The sequence below is a fragment of the Lasioglossum baleicum genome, chromosome 20, assembly GCF_051020765.1.
Source record: "Lasioglossum baleicum chromosome 20, iyLasBale1, whole genome shotgun sequence".
In the NCBI taxonomy this organism is placed as follows: Eukaryota; Metazoa; Arthropoda; class Insecta; order Hymenoptera; family Halictidae; genus Lasioglossum; species Lasioglossum baleicum.
In genome coordinates, this window is record NC_134948.1 from 1154808 (window position 1) to 1161010 (window position 6203).

Sequence of the window (6203 nt, forward strand, 5' to 3'; positions counted from 1 at the left end):
CAGCAGCGGGGCGTGTCAATTTTTCCTCGTTAGGGGGAAACGGCGTCGCTTTCACGCGTTATGGCACTTGGAGCGTGCCGGGCAGGATCAAAGGGAAGGCGGCGGGTGCATTGGCCGTCGTTGTCGCGGCCCGCGGAGTTACCTGTCCAGGTAACACGACCAATGGCTGGCAAAACCACCCGGGGAACCACCTTCGATTTTTCTCGGAGTCCCGGTTCTTACGGCCGCGCGCCGTCAGCCTGAAACATTACTTTGTCCGTGGCGACGCATTAACCACCGCGGAGGAGGAAACGAGTACGCCGCCGAGAGATTATTTATAGTTCCGTGGCGTGCACCGGTTAAACGCGGCCGGTGCCCATTATTTCATCAGCAACCGGACCGACCACCGTGTAACGAATAACGTGATTTTCAAGGGCCATGCGCTCTCTCTCTCTCTCTCTCTCTCTCTCTCTCTCCATCCCCGCACTCTCCGCTCCTCTCGCTCTCATTGGTCACGGAATGACGTTACGGAGGACACTTTATCGACGGGAGCCGTGAAATGCGCTTCGCTAAACGTCCCGACTCGCGAATTGCTCCGTTCACGCTGCGAGAAGCTCGCAGAGTGATGTGGCACGCCGAGCGACACTTAAACGAGGTCGCCCAAATAGCGTCGTTGTTCTGTTTGTAGAAAAATTCGTTGCGCTGTTTTCACCCCTCGCCGTAACATTTCCTTAATAGTTACTGTGATCGAAATGTCTGTATCCCGAAAAATGTCGTAGATTTTTCATTTTATAATTATTGAAACGATACAGATGCTTTCGTGGTACATAGTAAATGATTAAACTCATATTGTCGTATGGATCGCACAAAGTCCGTCAATTGTCAGTCGACAAAGTGTTAATGCTTAAATATTGATCAGCAGAGTACGCATATTTATGCAAAATAAAGAATGTTTGCATTGATTGCAGGATACGGGAGCCAAGTAAAAATTTGATGCTTCTTTTAATTATTTGATTAAGCTGGAACTATACATTCATGTCCTTAAATATTTTTAATGTGTAACTGCTTTAAATTATTCATAGTCATTTTTGTCATAAATGCATAAAATCCGCAGTCTATTGATCAGAAACGATTCAAACTTTCTTTGTTAACATCTTCATCGCGAGTCTGACTCGTTTAGATACGGCAATGGTTGAACCAGACCCAGCCAATAGTTAATAAATTTCTCTGTTGGCTCTGAGGATGGTGAAACGATTAAGGGGTGGTTTTTTTAACGGATCGCGTTTTACGACAATTTAGGAGATCGTTTTCCCCCTAACTGCCGCCACGCTGTTCCAGCGAAGTGGACGATCGCTCGTGACGAGCTCGAGAACCGTGAACTTGCCCATTAGAATTTGCAAGGCTTCCCCACCTCGATGAAAACGTGCTTTCACCTCGGTGGCGAGGTTCCTTTCAAGGTTGTCGCGAGTGTTTCTCTGCTCAACCGGTTTTCGAACCTCTACGTTCTCGCTCCTGTTCCGACCTGTACAGTCGGCATCATTAACCCCTCGGCATCGGCCAGTCGAATTGAAAAATGTCCAACAACACGGACCGAACGAGATTTCCCATAATTTTTGCCAATTCCTATCGACTCGAATCGATCCACGCGAAAGAATCCCAAAAGATAAGATAAAAATGTTTGACCGCCGAATTCTCTATGAAAATTTCCATGAGTTTTGAAATTACAGGAATTTGTCAGGAGAGGCAAGTGTGCACAAGTGTTTGCACGATTGAGCGGCTTGTTGAAGCAGCTGATACCACTGTTAGCTTTCGAACGACAAAAAGAGAATGACGCGTACGATAACATCACAGGTGCATGTTAAAGTTAGTCGTGCGAGAACGATCCTCTCCCAGCTCTTCGACTCTGGTTTTTCTCCAAATACATAGATAGCGAAATGATCAGGTTGACATTCGAAGGGACACGTGGCACGATGGCAAACAAGTCGATTCCAGCCAGTGTTAGGGGATGAATGGCACTCGAGCAAGCCTGGAAGCTTTGTTGGTTCAGCTGAGCTGACTCTAGGAGATAAATGGATCCGGCGTGTCGTCACCTATTCGGCGCTCCCGTAAGTAATGCGGTTTTATCGAGAGCTCGGTAACCATTTTAACCGTGGAAACGTGTTTGGCGCGTGTGGTGCTGTTTCGAGTGATTTCAGAATGTTTGCCATGGTCTCGACGACGTTTCCACGAGAATGTGTGTCACTTGGAATATAGAAATTTATTTTGTTCACGTGGCTAGCTGACGGCGAAGGCGGTTTGGGCAAGATTGAGAAAGTTTCAAACCATTTTGGCTGTGACAAAAACAGTTTGAACAACTTTGACTCTACCAGGCAATGTTTTACCTTCTCCCAACGAACGAGCCAAAGAAAATAATTGTGCTCTCATGGTCGGAAACATTGTTGATACGCTGAGAACATCTGTTTCTTTTCGCAAAGTACATTTTGCAACAACAGCCAGCTACACGTACTTACCCAGCACGCGGAAACCGTGCCGATTGTTATCTGTTCCCCCAAACTTTCGGCGCTGCGTGACTGACGTTCACATTTCGGATTCGTCCGGGGCACGTGGCTGCCTGCCGACGGGATCATCGCTGCGTGATAATTGTTTTCCGGAGAGTTGTACCCGCTGATTCGCCTGACCCGACGACCTGAAATTACTCGGCAGCTGTTATCTGCAGTGGATACGCCACCCTTAATACACACGCGGTCAATCACTTTTTCGTGTAACATCGTTTCGCAGACCAAATCCACGGGTAATTGCGCAATCCTTTTAATCGTGACTCGAACACAACGTATTTTATGTAATGTATGCTTGGAAGTTGCACTGACATTTCTCCTCTTATTAAAGAAATGAAGATTTGAACGACGCGACGCACAGTGGGCCAATCGACGAAATCTGTGTCAAAATCAAAGAAAGAACTTTCGATAGAAATGAGATAGAGCGATGAAATTTTTTTTAAACGAAAGCTGAAACTTCGCAGAATATGCGATAATTATGGAGATTGTGGTACGAACGTTTTTTAAACTTGAAGATTAAATAACTAACAAGGGAACATATTCAGATGCGAAATTCGGATTTTGATAAAACTTTGGGAGTTTATAGTTCTTTGAAAAATATTTGACACGTATTTTTTTTTATCGGCAACCATCCACTTTGAAGGGGTGAAAACAGCCCTCAAAGTTGGGGGTCAAAACCATACTTTTTGAGATATCTCGGAAACCAGTGGTCGAAAAAATTTGAATTTTTTTTTAAATTGTGTGTTTTTCAATGGGCAATGTAGTCGCGCAAGAAAATTTTAACAAAAATTTTTGGTTTAAACAATATATTAAAAATTGGATTTCTTTTTGTAGTTTCTCTTATTTATTGTTAGTTAATTTTAATGTAAACTTGGGTGCGTGATCTTTGATCCAAAATAGGGGATACATGTTTCAGGATTTTCTTTTTTTTTGCCATTTAACAATAATTATGCATAATGGAATATAGTCTTGCACCTGGCGTGCGTAGGAAGGAATTCTGGCTTGTTTTATCGAAATAAATATAAGCATTTAGTATAAACGTATATAGTATTTTAAACAATACCACTGGATTACATGTCGTTTATTGTTTTATCAGCAGCTAAAGAAGGTGGCGCAGGTACCAGCGTGACGCGGTGCTAATTACCGCGGCGGAGTAAGGGTACCGACTTGTATGTATAGCCAATTCTCCTGCAAATTTCTCCGGTTGTTGGGTGTTTCCTTGTTATTATTGCTGTGATATGTTTCCATCAAAATGTTTATAATGTTCATCAGATTGACCTTCATGTTTGTAAAAACGAATCTAAAAATAAACAATCAGTAAAAATAAATTATTTGAAGGATCCACAGTGTATTTGAAAAGGCTCCAGGTATATTTTGACCGAAAGCCCAACGACCGCAGAAATTCGCAGACGAATTGGCTATACATACAAGTCGGTACCCTTACTCCGCCGCGGTAATTAGCACCGCGTCACACTGGTACCTGCGCCACCTTCTTTAGCTGCTGATAAAACAATAAACGACATGTAATCCAGTGGTATTGTTTAAAATACTATATACGTTTATACTAAATGCTTATATGTATTTCGATAAAACAAGCCAGAATTCCTTCCTACGCACGCCAGGTGCAAGACTATATTCCATTATGCATAATTATTGTTAAATGGCAAAAAAAAAGAAAATCCTGAAACATGTATCCCCTATTTTGGATCAAAGATCACGCACCCAAGTTTACATTAAAATTAACTAACAATAAATAAGAGAAACTACAAAAAGAAATCCAATTTTTAATATATTGTTTAAACCAAAAATTTTTGTTAAAATTTTCTTGCGCGACTACATTGCCCATTGAAAAACACACAATTTAAAAAAAAATTCAAATTTTTTCGACCACTGGTTTCCGAGATATCTCAAAAAGTATGGTTTTGACCCCCAACTTTGAGGGCTGTTTTCACCCCTTCAAAGTGGATGGTTGCCGATAAAAAAAAATATTCAAATAGTCAAATATTTTTCAAAGAACTATAAACTCCCAAAGTTTTATCAAAATCCGAATTTCGCATCTGAATATGTTCCCTTGTAAGAAAGTTATTCTGTTTTAAAGGGTGTACGAATAGTTTCGCCCCTCACTGTATTCATTTAGTGCACTAAAAACACCAAATTAATGAGACATTATAAACAATGCAGTACATACATGTAGAACGAAAATCGCCCAAGTTTGTTTAATTGTCGAGCGAAAACGGCTCGCCACGGAACGTGTTAATCACTGTGACTATAAGAAAATGTTAAATACAAATGTTATAAGCGGGACAGCTGGTCGGCCCGAAAATTAGTGAATTCTCCGTGTTAGATTGTTATCAGCACGGATGTGAGTGACTGGTGTTATCAGAAAAATGAGGGGAGGAGGAGGTTTCTTGGAACTTGACTATAACCGGTATATATATAACAAGAGGACACCGTGCGCAGTGCGCAGTTTCCATTCTCGCACGGTACCGCGCCAATTCCGCGTGTTTTCGATCACCGAACTTCTCGTTTGTTCAACAAGACAACAATATACATCGGGGATTCGGGATTCGCGAGTGTCCTGGCTGCCATAATAGCACCAGCGTGTTGTTCCGGGCACACCATTGTCCCCGATAACACGCTTTTCATTCGGTTCCTCGAGGAGTTTCGACTTTGCTCTCGTCGCAGCATCAAAGCTGGTTCAACTGTACCCCGGGCTTTGGTTAATTCTTGTGGCAACGCGTTTCCCCTCCTCAATTATAGTGATTTCGTGCCGGCGACGATCTCTGGTGGAACTGTGTCTCACTGTGTCGGGCAGCGTTTGCGGTAAATTTCTATATTTCATTATTAGACGTTTTTATGTTAAAGCATTCGAAGAATTTAAAAATATTGTTGTATCATTTTCAACCTATTACCAAGAAAGCATATACATTTCTTTTTTAATGTTTATTTTGCATAAAGATCCGCTGACTATTGATTATTTATGGTTTCCAACCTTGGTGTTCCTGGTTACTTGTTACTCGGATTTCTGAGAATTGGTTTCTATTATCGTTTGCAGTATGATTACTCAGAATTCATAAATTGCCGCGTTTCTGTGGATAGATAATACAAATCCTTATTGCCCACGATGAACAGGGCGAAATAAGAATTGGATTATTTAAGATTATAAAAATAAGAGTAATAATTATTGCTTTCGATGAACAGGGCGAAATAAGAATTAGATTATTTAAGATTATGAAAATAAGAGTAATAAGTTGCGCAGCGAGAATCTATCCTCGATGCATTATTGAACACAACGATATTCGCCTCCTCCGCAAACCGGATCAAACAGCGGATTGCAAAAACAAGATGGATACTGAATCATTTACTTTCATGGTCGGGGTCTTTCCTTACGAAGAATTCGATAAAAAACTACTCTTTATGTTCTGACCATGATGAGATTCTTGCAGACGATTATTTATAAAACAGCTACGTTCTTAAACTGGAATTTTATTTCTCGCGGGATGACTAAGAAACTACTTAGTATTTTCGTAAATAGAAAATCACTGTGGTGTGGCTTACGTTTGATTAATTTTTGTGGCTTAGCGGGGTATTTTTATGAGCTGTAAATACAACACGATTCGCAGTTTATAGGTTGAGTCAAGACCTTGTAGACTTTGTATTTCTTTTTAT